This window comes from Talpa occidentalis, unplaced genomic scaffold (assembly GCF_014898055.3).
Source record: "Talpa occidentalis isolate TD23 unplaced genomic scaffold, MPIMG_talOcc4v2.1, whole genome shotgun sequence".
Classification (NCBI taxonomy): Eukaryota; Metazoa; Chordata; class Mammalia; order Eulipotyphla; family Talpidae; genus Talpa; species Talpa occidentalis.
The window spans coordinates 130,386,208-130,403,195 of NW_026555331.1; positions in this window are offsets into that span (position 1 = coordinate 130,386,208).

The following is a 16,988-nucleotide window of genomic DNA, read 5'->3' on the forward strand; positions in this document are numbered from 1 at the left end:
CCTCTAAACCCTGGCAACTGTGAATCTTTTCATTGTCACCATAGTTTTGCCTTTGTTGAGTGTCACATAGTTGCAATCATATATAGTATGTAACCTTTTCTGATTGTTTTTTTTTTTAACCTAGTAATAAGCATTTAAGTTTCCACCAGAAGACATAGGAATTATATTGAATCTAAAGATTATGTTGCAGAGAACTGGCATTGATAATATTGTGTATTCCTATCTGCAATTACAGACTGTTTCTCCATTTGTTTAACTCTTGATTTTGTACAGGAGAGTCTAATAGTTTTTCTCGTATAGAGCTTGTATGTATTTTGTTAGGTTTATATCTATTTATTGCAGTAGGGGGATTTGCTAATATAATGATGTGTTTTAAATTCTACTTGCTCATTGCTGGTCTTTGGGAACATGATTTATGACTTTATTTAACGTGTATCCTTCATCCATGTTATTATCACTTAGTAGAGGTTTTTGTTGATTATTTTTTTTTTACTTTCTGCATAGATGATCATGTTTCTGCAAATACAGTTCTTTTTTCGTCACTTTCTTTTCTAGGTTTATTACATTATTCAGGACTTCTAGTAGTATGCCAAATGCAGTGATAAGACAGGACACATGTTAGCTAAGATTTTTTGTAGTTATTCTTTATCAAGTTAGAAAGTTTTCTACTACTCCTGCTTATCTAAGAGTTTATTGGAAATCGGTTTTAGAATTTTGTCATATGCTTTTTCCGTATCTATTGCTGTCATCATGTATATTTTTCTTCATTAGCCTGTTGATAATATAGATTACATAGCTTAATTTTCAAATGCTAAACCAGCTAGGAAAAAATCCCACTTGGTTGTATTATATAATTCTTTCTATACACCTTTGGATTTGACTTGCTAACATTTTCTTGAGTATTTTACATGAGATGTATTATTTTATGATTTTCTTTTCTTGCAATGTCTTTGTCAGCTTTTCCCTGATCTTTATTGTGAGTTCCTCTTAGAGTCTCTCAGAGTTTTCCTTTCTCAGGCTTGTCTACAGTAAGCCTTTAGGACTTCATTAATTAAAAGTCAGATTTTCCTACCTCAGCACTGGCTCCTAAGGAAGTTTCTGTTTAATGGTTTCTATTCAGGTAATTCTCTATATACTTGTCTTTCTAATTTGGGGGGGCAACAGTTTGTCCTGTGACCTTATTGCTCTAAACATCTAAGACAGTTTATTGATGTTTCAATTTGTTCAACTTTTTCCTTATTGTTAGGTTGAAGTGGTGACTGCTAAGCTTCATATATGACAGATGAGAAACTTGATGTCTTTGTGGTTCATTTTTGAGTAAAAAGAAACCTTTGCCAAGGTAGAAGGATTGAAATGCAAATTAAATATGACCAAAAAAACCCCTTAATTCTGAAAATATAGTTTAGAAGAAAAATATGCAATTAAGAAGGGAAAATCAATGTTGGTCACTTAGGGTTTATTGCTCATCCCAGTCATATCAGCTTTCTCTCCTCTTCTTTGCCACTTTTTAAACTATTACTGTTACAGACTTTCTATTTTTATCTGCTTGTTCCTCAAAGTCTCAAGTTTCAGATTTTGTTTGTTTTAACCTACACTTACTCCCATCTAACACAAGCATTCTCTATTTTTTTCTCAATTCTTTCACTTTGTTTTTCCTCATTATGTACAATGAAACTAAATCTTGAAACAAGCATACTTCTTCCAGTAACCAGGGACTTTCCAAGGTTGAGAAATTGCTACCTATTAAAGAGAAATGCTAATAAAACCCCGTATGTAAACATTTTAGTAGTTTGCTAAAGAAAGAACCTCAAATAGGTGGAAGACAATTTAGAATGAGGTTTAAAAAACTCAATATGGAAACCTGTTTTACTTGTTAAAACAGGTGTGGGTAATTACAATTCCCTATTAGAGGATATAATGGGGGGAAAAACTATAAATACAAGGCAAATATATTGGGGCATGGGAACTCCAAATCAATAGGTTGGGAATTATAAGCTGCTCCCACTGTGTACAGCCAAAGAGAACTGTCACTTGACAGTTGACAGGAACTGGGCATCAGTGTGTGTGTGTGTTTATTTTCAGAGAAAAGAGAACTCTTGGCCGAAGGTTTATCTTTACTGTAGTGGAAACAGTCACTTGATTTTTTAATAACTCAGTTTCTCTGCTTGTAAAATGATGTAGTGATTGTAAAACGTGAGAAACCATTTGTTTCAGTGAATATGCTGACCTTTAATTTCTTGTAGTACGATGAATTAATGTAGCAATAATGCTCAACAGTTACTTAGATAAAAAAGTTAAAACAACTCACAATGCAACTTCCATTCATTAAAAGACAAAATTTGTACAAAAAATACATATTAATCTTAAGAATTGCCCCCTTATGGAGGTTTGGTTCTACTAGGATAGCCAGTTTTCCAAAAGAATACATGAGTACACTTTCACCAACTTAAATAATCTCCAAGATAGTTTCTCCTTAAGGTATTGTAAATATTGAAACTAAGCTTGAATTGTTTGGGGATATAAACATTGCTTTCCTGCTCACTGTTGACACCCTTGGGATAATAGAAGAATCACTTTTTTTTTAATTTTACATTTCTTTATTTTTATTTTATTATATATATATTTTATACCATTTTTCATTTTTGTACTGTGTATGCATTTTCATCTTGGTTATAGTCCCCATACAATTCCCACCCCCCCTATTTTGACTGTAATCCCTCCTACCCCCCCACCCCGTAGTGTGTCTCTGGTTTATAGTTGCTTGTTGATTTTGATTTTTACTTTATTATAGTTAGTCTTTTTCCTGGTTCCTTATTTAGGGACACAAATGCTAAGAAAAGGAAAGACATAATTATTACTTTGTAGTTACTCCTAAGAAATTAAATTTTAATATTTATCAAAAATTGTAAAAAAAAAATTAGCTTTCTCTGTTTTTTTTTTTTTTTTAAATGGCAGTATGGAGAATTGGATGGTGAGTACCTGGAGCTGGATGTGGGGGAATGGGGAGATGTTATCAAAGGTACAGGCTTCCAGTTAGAAGATTAATAAGTTCTGGTGAGTTTAAAGTATATATTTGAAAGTTGTTAAAATAATAGATCTTACATATTCTAACCACCGAAAAAATGGAAATCATGTCACATAATGGAGATGTTACCTAATGCTATAGTGATAATCATTTTGCAGTATCTAAGTTTAGCAAATCAATAAATAAATTGCTTATGTCAATTTTACCTCAATAAAATTGGCAGATAAATGTTAAAAAAAATCAATGTATTTGGCCACACTTGATTGCTTTGCCATCATCTTTTCAGAGTTCTGTAAGTTAATAAAAATATGACTATTTTCAAGTCAACCATCTCTCTTTCCCTCTGCTCTTCTGTGGCAGTAGATGCCAGGGGCTTTTTAAAATTCTACAGGAACCCTTGGTATACTGTTGGTGGAAATGTAGATTCGCCTAGCCCCTTTGGAAAACAGTATGGAGACTTCTCAAAATATTAAGCATATATCTACTCTATGATTAAGCAGTTCCACTCCTAGGTGTCTATACCAGGATGTAAAAACTAATGCGAAGGGACATATGCACTCCTATATTCATTACAGCACTATTTCCAGTAACCAAACTATTGAGGCAATTTAAGTGCTCAATGATGAGGACTTTCTCATTGTTTTTAACAAATCCAAAATGACATTGTAACAACTAAAAACAAGTTCTTAATATCCTCAAATAATCTGCTTGATGTACAATTGTCATTGTCTTAATTTTTCAAATTGTATGAAGTCTTTGCACAGTAGTATGGGAATGTAAAAATAATTTAAATACTTAAGAGGGAAAATTAAGATAGTCTCATGTCCTTTAAAAATATTAAATATTAAAAACTTTTACTGTTATAAATAAATAGGGAAATTCATATCCGGCTAAAACTAACTTTCGTGTAGTGTACGAGAATTTATAACACTAGGCACATTGAGAATTAAAGTGTTTTTATTTACTTTTAAAATACCAAAAATAATTTGAACAATGCTTTTCTTTTTCTAACATACAACTTAATACAAAGAAAGCACCTCTGCTGTATCTTGGCAAGTTATCATACTCCTTCCCAAGTTTGGACCAGCTTCCAAAATTTTATCCTTTGTGCCTTCAATACTGTTAAATATTTCCAAGAGTTTGTGAATGCACTTATTTTTGCTGACCTCACTTCCTCTAGATGTCTTTTTGTCACACCACTTACCTCTTTAGTTTCAGTAAGTTTGCTGTCACCATCACTGAGTTCCTTCGGCTGCTCATCTAATGTCTTGAATGATTGTCAGTGTCAATATCCCCATGCTCAGCTCTTTTTTTGTATTTCCATTTCCATTTGGTGGGAATTTACCTTCAGCCTTTTCATCTTTATTGGCTAGTTCCTTCTTTTGATTCTCCATTTGTAAAATGTCATGTGAATTTATCACTAAGAGACAAGGAACAACACACCCTCCAACACTGAATAACAATTGCACGGTGCCAATGACCAACAGAATTTGAAAAAAGTGACATGATTGGTCACTGAGCATGATGCAAATCTGTTATTACATAGTGATTTGGGGCCGAGGAGCTTATAATAATGGTTGTATTTTATGCAGTTATTCTCAGTCAACATACTGCACTAACTGACATTTGAACCATGTTAGTAGGGGATTGGTATAATTTTAACTAAACTGTGTGGTAACAGGAATTCACTAATATTGGATTAGTATAAATCAAAGACTGTGGTGAACCTTAATTATTCAGTTAAGGTTCACATATTGTGATTGGTTCATAAATCTCTTAAATCCCTTTATAGATTTCCCCTCCATTTTATTTTATTTTTCCCTTCAATTTACTGATTGAAGAAAATGGGTTTATTCTTTATTCCCAGTTTGGATTTTGCTGTTTTCATCTCCATGGAGTTGTTAAATGCATTTCTGTTCTCTGTATTTTCCCCATAAACTGGAAGTTAGATCCAAACTCATCTCTAGTTGACTCCTATACCTTTTTGAACTATCCTAGTAGATTTTGATAGTTTCCTGTATTTTGGTTGACAAGATATTCTAAATTTACTTATACATATTCTAAGCTTACTTTAGACATGGAATGAACCATTTCTCTAAAGAGCCCCAATTCCTTTCACTAAGAAATAGTATTTGCGAACCAATATTTGGTCACCAGAGTTGCTCATTGCTGTTAAGTTGGTCATTGGACCAGCCTTTCTTTAAAGAAGGCTAAGGAATAGATACAGGTAAACTATGTAATGGATTTAAACTGAGCAAAGAAACACACCTCTCCATGTCTATGTTTATATCTCTACCTATTTCTAGATCTGCTTTTTGAAAATATGTCAGAAGTTCATCCGTTACTCCCTATTCAAGTTGAGGACGTCAGTGTTGTTGTTGTTTTTTTTTAATCTTTTCTATCTTATATCTCTACTCTCTCCTATGCCAAGAATCCCAGTTCTCAAGAACATTAACTGATAAAAATTAAATGTTATATAATCAGTTTTTGTATCCCCTTCATTTCAAGATAACAGTACAATGCTACACCAATATTACAGTTACTCAAACATTTATTTTTCTTTTCCTTAAATTCTTGCACAGTTCTCTTCATCTCTGGGATATATTCAACCAAATATATATATATATATAGTGGCAGAGAAATTACTGTACTTTCAAACCACTTGGAATAAATCTCTTTGTGTGATTATGCCACCAACTGGAGACACATTTAGTTTCACTTTTTTTATTTTATTTCTTCTTAGGTAAATTAGCTGTTAAACTAGCTGACTTAATAGATTACACTTGATCTTATGCTACCAGCCTGCTTTTAATGGCTTACCATCTAAATCTCCACAATTTCCTTTGGGGAGAACACTGTTTTGCCTCTCCATCTGGCAGCTGGGGTCAAGTACAGTTTCTCCCTTATCTTGGGGCAACACCCCATCTTTATAGCAAGGTATTGGGCTTGGGTTATAGACTCTGGTCTTCTAAGTTTGCCTCTCCTGGCATAGAATTTCCATGCCATGAATTAACTGGGATGAGGGCGACTGCAACTCCAGTATTCACCTGGAATGAGCCTATGCAGACAGTGGGGACTGCAGGGAAGAAGGGAGCCCCTGACCTCTTGTAAAGGCAGGACCGGGCACTGTGCAGGTTTTCTGATCCTATGCAGAGAGGGTAAAGGAGGAGTCAAAGTCCTCAGTGGTTTCGCATGTTTTTATTGGGGTTCAGCGGGTACGTGGCAGGCAGGGGTGCTGGCAGTCCTCCCAGCCCCCAGCAAATCCTCACTCTGTCTGGGCTCTCTGGCCTTCTCTGCTTCTGCTTCGGGCTTCTCTTTCAGCTGCTGCTGCTGCTGGCGTCCCCGTGACGCCGCCCTTAAAAGCACAGTCTTAGCCCAGGTGAATCTCATCTACCTATGCCCATGCCCAATTCCAGGTGCCCGCCATCAGGCATGCATTCAGGATAAGGATCCATCATCTATCCTGATGGCGGGAGGGCAGAAAAGCCTGACATTTTCTTTACCCTACACCTCTCCAGTGCACTCTTCTGGAATTTCACTTGTAACATGAAACTGCAGGGTGGAGAAATGAGAAATGTCATTGGTCTACACTTCCAGGAGAAACCGTGATCCTGACTATGAACTGGGAGGAAGGGAAACTCACCTTCTTGACCACGACATCCTAGAGTAGAGCCACTGTCACACGCACTGAGAAGAGGGAAGTGTGAGCAGATCGTGACTGAAGTACCACCATCTTTTACTGTTCTAATATTTACTATATTTTCTTGAACAAATGTAGCTTCACTAGCTGTGTGCCATTAGGGCAACTTCCCGAGACTTGTAACTGGTTGTTTGACAGTTTTCACCAGTAACAGCTTGAAGGGTAAGGAAAAATGTCAGGCTTTTCTGCCCTCCCGCCATCAGGATAGATGATGGATCCTTGCGGTCCTGAATGCATGCCTGATGGCGGGCACCTGGAATAGGGTGTGGGCATAGGTAGATGGGAAAAAAAAAAAAAAAAAAAAGAAGCAGAGAAAGAAGCTAAAAGAGAAGTCAAGAGAAGGCCGGGGAGCCCAGAGTGAAGACCTGCTGGGGGCTGGGAGGCCTGCCAGCCTATCGGCCCCCCAGAACCCCTGCCTGCCGTGTACCTGGTAATCCCAATAAAAAGCCTGCAAAAAACCACTGAGGACTCTGACTCCTCCTTTACCCGGTCTGCTGGATATCAGAAAACCTGCTCAGTGTCCTGTCCTACCCTTACACAGCTGCTTTACTGGCGAGTAGTCCTCCAGCTTAATACTAATTCCTGTAGCTTTCAGTTTTCTGATCTTTCACCACCAGGTGATTTTTTGAATCAACTCTTTTTTTTTTTCCCCCACTAAGTGCCAAGTGTCTTTTATATATAATTCTCAATTTGTTTTTCAGATAACCCCTGTGAAGGAGGTTCCATACCTTGTGAGAATGGTTTCCAGGTCTTTCTAGAAATCACATCTCACTCCTTGATTTTGAGCCATTTGGAAGGTTTAGATGAATTTCTAATTAGAGTGAGTCATAGGACAGTTTGCTACAGTTCTCCACAGAGAACCACTTCCTAGTTACGCTTTCCTCTTTAGAGAATCAGCCCTGCTTTGCCCTCCTACTGGATCTCAAACCACAGTAAATCTCAGGAAAACAGTAGCTCACAGCAGGAGCAAGTTTATGTTTCTAGCACAACCAAGATTCAGGCTTGTGGCTTTGTCATTGGGTTTTTTGTTTGGTTTGCGGGGGGAGGGATTGGATTTGTTTATCTTTTCATAGTCCTTATTAAAGTCTGAGTGATTCTGCCTAACATACCCACAGTCTGTAAGTGTAGTCATGAAGAGCTTGGATTGACCTGGGGCAGAGCTTTCCTCAGTCTCTTTGCTGGGATGTTTGCTATCGGTTACTGCAAGACTTCTCTCAGGAACTTTTAACATGTAAAGGTGTCTTCTCAACTCTGAGAGGAATGTCATACGCAATGTTTCCCTGTGTATTTAGTCACGCAACCCTAGTTTCCTGTGCCGTTTACACTCTGTGTTTCAGGAAAGGTTGGTCGAAAGCATTTATTTGGCCAGGAAAGGGTGTGGGGAATCCTTACCTTTGACTGGAAAATATTTGCATATCCACAGTGTTTCCACCTGCGGTCCATTCAAGGTGGAGTAAGGAGTACCTATTTTTGTCTCTTAAAGGGATGTCACAGACAAACTGTTTGGTCGTTACAAGGGTGGGCCTACCTAGCTTCTCTTTTGAGGCCTAATCTGCATCCCCATCTGGAGAACTCTGCAATAATCCCACTGGCTGCCTATTGATCCTTCAAAGAAATTCAGGAAAACACTGAGACAGGTGGTTAACTTTGCTATGGGGAGAGAACATGGTTGTATTCTTCTGCCAAGCACGACACCTTACGCACAGTAAGAGTTTAATGAATACTTGTATAACTTTAGAGAAATACTAAGTGAATGTACAGAACCAAGCTTTCATAAAAAGAAAAATGAGGAGACTTATTCTGAGCAAGGGAGAAAAAATGAGCTCAGGTGTAGGTGCCTGACCACATGACCTGGGATTGTGAGAGTGGCCTTTCACCACTCCCTGGAAGGCTTCTGAGGTTCCTCTACACAGATATTAATCAGCCTGAAAGAACTAGATCAGTGATTCTCAGAGTGGTTTTGGGGTCTGCAGCATCAGACATTACCTGCGAAGCTGTAAAAACAAACTTACCTTGCCCTCTCCCCAATCTACTGAATTAGAAGCACCTGGGAATTTGCCAAGGAAATTTCTAACAAACCCTCCAGGGGATTTTCACTAATATTAAGATGTTAAAAACCACTGATCTAGACTATCCTGTTGAGGTCAAAGTAATTGTGGGCTAAATGTGTGTGTATCTCCTAACATTCATGTTTCGCCCCTAATTCCCGTGTGATATTAGAAGTGGAGAGTTTGGGGCGTGATTAGCTGGTGAGGGTGGAGCTTCCAGGAGTGGGATTAGGACCCTTATCAAAGAGATGCCAGAAGGCTCTGCTCATTTTCCCTGTGAGGATGCGGTGAGAAGGTGGCCCGGCGGGCCGCAGCGGCAGCAGAAGTGGCTGCAGTGCGGTTGAACCAGGAAGAAGGGTCCCTCCAGAGCCCAGGTGTCCTGGCACCTTGATCTTGGACGTCCCAGCCTCCAGAAACGTGAGAAATACATGTTTCTTGGTATTTTGTTGTAAGAACCTGAGCTAAGGACGTGATAATCACCACAGCAGTGTTTGTGAAATGTTGATGAACATTAGGAAAACCTGGAGAGGTTGAGCACAGCCAGGTACAAGGCCCCAACCCAAACTAACCATCGAAGACTCTTGGGAGAAGGTGTTGGGTTGCAGTGAGCTTGGCTCTCCGGGTGATTCTAAGGTGCAGCCTGCTGAGAACGCTTTCAGGGCGGGCGCGGGGTGCAGGAGCCCATCTCCAGTAATCAGTGGGGCCCTGTGCTTTTTGACAGGCAAAACTGAAGATTATCAAGGGAGTATAAGAATGCTAGGGTGGGACCTGGCACCTGAGGGCACTTTAGAAGCATTTGTTTTCAAAGTGTGTGGTGGGAAGGGAGTGGTCACATCATTTGAGAGTCTTTTGTTGTTTTTCTTAAATATTTTTTAATGCTTTTTAATTTAATTTTTACATCATTGTTCATTTTTGTATAATGTTTGATTTCTCCCCTCAGGTGGAAGCTCCATAAAGTTCTCACCCCCAATTCACCCAGGGAATATTTGCCATAGTCTCTTGTGTTCTTTCCTCCCCCATTTTGATTCCTCTCCCTCCCCTCCCCTCCCCTGTGGTATGTCTCAGTTCTATAGTTTGCCTGCAAACTGTGTGTGTGTGTGTGTGTGTGTGTGTGTGTTTCCTGACTCCTTGAATTTTAAATCAGAAGTTCAACAAATGTGTGTGTGCCACCTTTGTGTTCTTAGGTGTTGGGGATGCAGTAGCAGACAAAAAAGGCAAAGTCCTCCATCTCATAGGGCTGTATTCTAGTAGGTGGGGACAGAAAATAATGGTTAAACTAATAGCAATTAAGGAGAGAAGTAAAGCAGAGATTTAGAGTGGTAACACCCTGGCTCCTCCACATACACACTGCGGATTCAAACAGCTTTTATTTTTCCAAATCAGTATTGCAGTCAGATGTAGTAGGGGACTAGATTTGCACCTCCTCAGTTGTATGTCACCCTCCACATCCACCACCAAAACACCTATAGTCCTTTACCATAGGCCATTGGGCCCCCTCACTGCTTTTCCCCTACCCCTCTAATAACCTCAGTTGTGCCCTGATATTTGTGGTCCACATGTGAATGAAATCATCTGGTGTTTGTTTTTCTTCTGACATCACTTAGCACTGTCCCTTTCGATTCCATCCATATTGCCATGGCAAGAGTTCACCTTTTATATGACTGAGTATATTCCATTGTGCATATACACACGTCATGTGGTTATTTGAAGAAATGTATTTGAAGTAAATGGAAAGCAAAAGCAGAGTCAAGCTTGGTATGTTGGGGGGAACAGCAAGGAGACAGTGTCCAGATTAGAGAGAGAAATAGAATAATAGGGTTAAAGGATGACCAAGTGATATGGGCTTCTTTAAGAATGCAGGCTTTGGACCCTCCCTGGTGGTCTAGGGGTTATGTCACAACACCTGAATTTTATCCCTGGCCAGTGAGCTAACCCACATATGGCACAGCAGATGTCTCCTGTCTTACCTGCTGCTCCCCTTAACAGTGTATTTCAGTAAATCTGCCTGTTCTCCCCACCCTGTCTCTGGTGAATTCTCTCACTCCCTGCACCTCTGGCCTTTACCCCAATTCTTGCATGCACAAATAAAATAATAAAAAAAAGGTGCAGGTTTTTACTTCAAGTGATAAGGGAAACTATTGGAGTGTTTTAAGTGAGAAGAGAAATAATGAGTTATTTTTAGCAGTGTCACTCAGCTCTATGTTTAGAATAGACTGAAAGACATGTAGTGCTGAAGAAGGGAGATCTGTTGATTGTGTGTTATAATAGTGAAAGACCAGAGAAGCTTGAACTAAGATAGCAGCAATGGTGTAACCAAGAAGTGGTTTGGTACTGTATGTGTTTTGAAGATAAAAGCAACAAAATTAGGTGATGAAATGGGCACAGGGTAGAAAAGGAGAGGACTCAATGGTGACATAAGTTTGAGATGTCCAGGTGAAATGGAAAGTAAGAAGTTGAATATGATTCTGAAGTTGAGAGAGATCCAGAGTAGAGACAGAGATAAAAAAGTCATTATGATGTAGATTGTAACATGCTATGAGGTTGAACTAGATTCTTGCATCCTGCACCATTAACATCACCAAGGATTTTATTAGAAATGAAGAATCTCAGACTTCTACTCCAGAATTATGGAATCAGTATTAGTTAATAATATCATGATCCCCTGGTGTTCTGTAGGCATTTTGAAATTGGATGATACTTTCAGATTCCATGGCTTAGGGTCTGAATCAATATCAGAGAGGACTGAAGTCCTGAGACAATCTAAGTTGGAAAAGAGTTGGAGACTGAGATTGTATGGAGAAGAATTCAGAGAATACTGAAGAGGAAATGCAAATGGCCAACAGGCATATGAAAAAAATTTCAACATCACTTGTCATCAGGGAAATGCAAATCAAAACTACCATGAGATACCATCTCACACCAGTGAGAATGGCGCACATTAAAAAAACTAGCTACAACAAATGTTGGTGAGGTTGTGGAGAAAAAGGAACTCTCCTGCACTGTTGGTGGGAGTGCAAACTGGTCCAACCACTGTGGAGAGCTGTGTGGAGATTTCTGGACCTACTAAACATAGAGCTTCCAAATGATCCAGCAATTCCACTCCTAGGTATTTACCCAAAGGACACAGAAACATCAATTCCAAAGAGCACCTGCACCCCTATGTTTATAGCAGCACTGTTTACAATAGCTAAGCTTTGGAAACAACCCAAATGCCTAAAAATAGATGACTGGATCAAGAAGATGTGGTACATATACACCATGGACTATTACTCAGCATTCAAAAAAGATAAACACATGCAATTTGCAGCAACATGGATGGAGCTGGAAGGGATCATGCTCAGCGAAATAAGCCAGAAAAAAAAAGAAAAATACCGGATGGTCTCACCCATAGCAGGAATCTAGAAAACTTAAATAAGGGACCAGGAAAAAGAATATAATAAAGAAAATATCAAAATCAACAAACAACTATGAACCAGAGACACTATTGGGGGGGTCAAGGAAAGGAGGAATTGGGGTCAAAATAAGGGGGTTGTAACTGGGGAATATAAAAATAAAATTTAAATTAAAAAAAAGAATTCAGAGAATAGAGGTCAAATTGAAATTAAAGGATATGTTTTGGCTTTTGTTTCCCTCACCATTGGGTTTCCCTCACCATCTACATTCCTGCAGACATCTCTAAGACTGATGTTGCGGACAGAATTGTGTATATTTTCTTCTGTGTATTTTATAATTAAGTTTACATTCAGGTTTTTAATCCATATTGAATTTTGTGTGAGGTATCAGGTAGTAATCTAGTTGCATTTGTTTGCATTTGACTGCCTGGTTTTCCAAAACCATTTAAAAAATACTTAACTTTCTCTATTGTATATTTTGACTCCTTCATTGTAAATTAACTGTTCGTATGTGTATGCGTGTGTGTTTATTTCTAAGCTTCAATTCTATTCCATTGTTCTGTGTGTCTATTTTTATTACAATACCATGTTGTTTTGATTACTACACATTTTTTAGATAGTTTGAACTTAGGTAGTGTGATAACTGCCATTCCACTTTTTGTCAGGATTGCTTTGGTTCCAAATAAATTTCAATACTGTTTTCTGTTTCTATGAAGAATGCCATTGAAACTTTGGTAGGGATTGCATTGTCTGTATTGCTTTGGTAAGATGGCTATTTTAACAATGTTAATTCTTCTGGGTTTGCTCAATTTTTATCAATTGAATAGTAATAAAACCATAAATTGAGAGTGAGGGTGGGAAAAGAAATATTGGGGATTTAAGGAAAAGAAAGTGTAAACTGCCCTCTAAAGAAAGTTTCCTGCAATCTTTTCAAGTCATGGTGCACATACAAAAAATGGGAATATTTGTGTGATATTCAGTAATTAAGAGAGCATTTGGAGCCCTAGACATGCTTATTATAGGACAGAATGCAACTAATTCAGGGTTTTGGTAAACACCGGTCCTTCCTAGACGCTTAACTAAAGAAGTAGTGTCTTTTGGCATCCTGCTTGTTTGGCACATGACTTTGGAGTAAGATATGGGAATAAATGGGCCAGAAGGAAAAAGAGGTTTATGAAGGAGCCAATGTTTGGTAGAGTTTACTAATTTAGAGAGAGACTGGTCAGGACAATTGTGTGATTTTTAACTACCTTCAGCTACACAGTTGCAGTTATGGAATAGTGGACTTAACTAGGTTTGAGTTTATGCCAAGAAGTAGAACAGGAAGACAGAGAAGTGCGAGTTGAGGAGAATGCAAAGGAGTGACTAATTATGAACCAAATAATGTAAACTAGATGAGGGGCAATATAAGGACACAGAATAGGTGAGGAATATTGAAAAGGTGGGTGGTCCATTGGACTGTGAATCTGTGGGGTCTCAATGTTTTTGGAGTTGGGATACCAGAAGGAAGGAGATGATAGGAGAACAGAAGAACAGAATGCTTGAAATGTAGGTCACAGATGGGATGCAGATATTGGTAATGACAAAGTCAAAGTACTAGACAGGAATTCGTAGCTGTGATAGGGTGGAGGAAAAGATGTTTGTTTATGAACTGAGAAATCAAATCATTGCAGTAATTATTTTCATTGATATTAAAACCACCATAAGAGATGCCAACTGAGGATAATAGTGAATCTGGAGTCATTTCAACAAATAGGGGAAAACTTCTCCTCGCCCTCCTCTGTCCCCTGGCAAATCTACTTGACTATGGGAAGGTCTAGTGTATTCAGGTGGTAGAGTCTGTTAGAGCTTCAAAGAAGGATATTTGTGGAGGAAGCAGATAGCAATGTGTGGATGGAACATTGAGGGTCAGGAGGCCAACACCTTTCACCTCCAGAAGTGGTGGTTTAAAATGTGTGGTAAAGAAAACAATCCACTTGATAAAGCCCTGGGGAAAAAACAGTGTGCTCAGAGGAAGCTGTGTTTCCATTGGAGCAATATGGAGAAGAAAACATTTACCCAAGCATTTGAAAATTCAGGAGGTTTTATTGAGAGGGGATGGTTTCAGAGGACACAACAGGATTCGAGGACTTTCAGGAGGTCTGAGGCTGGGAGCCAGCTGCATATCCAGATGGTCCATATGCGGTGTTCTAATGAATGAGCGTTCAGGTTATGAGGCCTAGTTTGAGGTGATAGTCTTCTTGCTAGTAAAGAATTAATGGCTACTGGTCAGCAAACAACTCTAGATATTTCAGTTTTTCTACCTCAGCAACTACAGGTTATCTAACATCACTTTTAAGAGAACTTTTTTTTTTAAGTCAGAAAATATTTCCCCAAACTCTAGTTGAGAAAAACTTCTTGACCTTCCCCTAAACCTTTCTTAAGAAACTTTGCTCAAAATTATCAATTCCAGAAGTAAGAGAACTTTGTTGAATCTCCTGTCTTAAGGTAATTCATTGTAGAAAAGTGAGTATCGATTTTTTTTAAGATTCTCTCTTTCAAGGCTCATTATTGAATCTCCTTCCTGATGGGAACATTGATCCAAACCAAATAAGCCCTCATTTCATCTTAATCTTACATATCAGAACGTGAATGTTCATGGGTGTGATGGTGGGTGTGTGACCACGTATATGAATTTGTGTGTAGGTGTGTTTGTTGACTGGGGAGAGTGGTATCCTGAATACACTCTTTAGACCTGATCTTGATAGAGTTCCATAGTATTTCTATTTCTTTGACTTGTGTGTCTTTGATTGTGATTCATCATATTGAATGAGAGCTAGAAAATTCTAGGAGTCTGTCCAAGTTCTAGTTGAGAGGCAGTTCCCCACCCTCACAAGCTTTATTGGGAAACCTTTGTTAGCACTTGTTTTCCAAGTTACCAGATTACTCACTTCAGAGTTCACCTACCCAGAACTACCTACTTCATGTTCACAAGACAAATGAGGTGTCTGCAATAAAGGCAGTTAGTATGTCGGATCAGGGTGGGTAGGTGGGGTGGTCGCATCTTTGCTGTGAATCTACAGAGATGAGGTAGGTAAGAGAGAGGCAGCTTTCTGACAGCAGTTGAAAAACCCCAGTGATATGTGCCATTTCACACTCTGGCCAGTTGAAATAGTTGGGCTCTTCAAGATCCTAGGAGTCTGATAATTGTCATCTTCAATGATGGGAACTTATAGTCAGAACTCATGAAAACTTTGGGTAGGATGGGAAATTTCCATATTAATTTTATGACATGATATGACGTGATATGCTGAACTGGAAATCACAGCCAGTGAAACAAAGAATTGAAATATCACAAGCAAACAGCAGTAAGCAAACAAGCCAAAGGAAGTTTGTTTAAAGATACAGGTCAGCTCCTGGGAGCAAAGCCACAAGGGTTAAAGAAACAAGCCAGCTCCTGCCAGCATCAAGCACGTGTGAGATTTATGCAAAGACAGAGAAGCAAAAACAAGCTCCCATGCACACTCAGGAAGGTTCCCAAATGGGTTCCCACTGGTGAAAACAACTTCGGGGATTTTATAGTTATGCTCATGTTTTGGGTCCAGGGGATGAGCTGTGATGATTGTGTAGTTTCTTGATTGGTCAACCTTGGTCAATGTCCTAACGGTTAACCAGTGATAGTGTCATGGGCTTTTTAGTTATTGACTTTTCTCTTTTGTTATGTCTCCCAGTGTTCCCATGTCTCCTGGGGTCCCAGTCCTTATCCCACCTGTTATGTCTTCCAGACCCCCAGTCCCCTATCTTTTTGTCAAACTCTAACCCCTCAATTTCATCCTTCCTCTGGCCCCAGGGCCTCAGAGCTAGGTTGACAATGCAGAGAAGGTTTATTACCTACAGTGGAAGGGCAGAGAATTAATGTTTTTTCTTTTTCTCCTCACACAGCAGAGTGTATGGTTAAGTCACCTTTCAGCTTTTCACTATGGGCATACCCAAATAGAAATGGTCCCAATAAGTTACCTCTGTGGTGGTCAGATCTTCCAGCCCTAAGAATTTTAACCTGAGCTTTTGGGAATCCACATATGCCCCTGGAATTATATGGCAGCATGAGGGTTTGCTCAGAGGTGCATTTTCTTGGCAGGGTATGTGATGCCATTTCTAAAGGAGCCTCAATATTTACTTCAGCTAAGTGTAGCTAGTGTAGCATTACATTTTGCTTGTGGCCTATGACAATGTAGGCAGGAATGAATCAATGTGAATGACACCCTCAAATGGAGATCCTGGTCTGGTAGCAAATGGAGGCTGCAGAGTTTCCTCTTTTTTTTTTTTTTTTTTTTTTAAAGATTTATTTATTTATTTATACAAGCACTGGGTACAGTCAGAAGTGCCAGAAGGTGAGAGAATTCACCAGAGCAGGGAGCAGAGCAGGCAGAAGGACCAAAGTACACTGCTGAGGGGAGCAGCGGGTGGCAGGAGAGGTCTGCACGCCATGTGGGACCCTCACTGGTGGCCGGGGATCGAACCGGCACTGCAGAGGCTGTGGGCAACTTCGCAACCCAGCGCTCAACCACTGCGCCACAGAAGAGGCCCCAGAGTTTCCTCTTATAGTTAGTCACATGAAAAACAAAATGTTATTTGAGTTAATTCTATCCTTTTCTCTAAACTGATTTCTGAGATCTTTTTTGTCCTTCCATTACTCATAGAAATTCCCTCTTCTGTCTATAAGTGCTCATATACAATCCCCTGACTCAGTAACAGAATATGAAAGTTTTTCTTGTGTTGTTCTATGGCCAAATATGTTCCTTTCATGTCTTGAAATAGATGCAGCATCTTTAACTTAGCAATAG